Genomic DNA, 267 nt, shown 5'->3' on the forward strand with positions numbered 1-267 from the left:
TTTTCACAAACAGCCTCTTTTCCACCTTGGCTGCACCTGAAAGCCTGCCAGGACCTTTTTCCCAACTATTCCCAACTACTCCGTCTAAAAAAGATATCACATCTACCCAAAGAGCCCGGCCGGCCTCCCAGGGGCAGGCACAGGTGGCCGCAGCCGGCCCGTTCCCAGGGGAGCCGGGACAATACAGCGCCAATAGTGCAGGTCGCTGCCCGCCTGACCCGGCCCGGCTTCAAGTGCGGCTGTGCGCATGCGCGCGGGGCCTCGCCG

Source organism: Alligator sinensis, unplaced genomic scaffold, assembly GCF_000455745.1.
Source record: "Alligator sinensis unplaced genomic scaffold, ASM45574v1 scaffold1018_1, whole genome shotgun sequence".
Classification (NCBI taxonomy): Eukaryota; Metazoa; Chordata; order Crocodylia; family Alligatoridae; genus Alligator; species Alligator sinensis.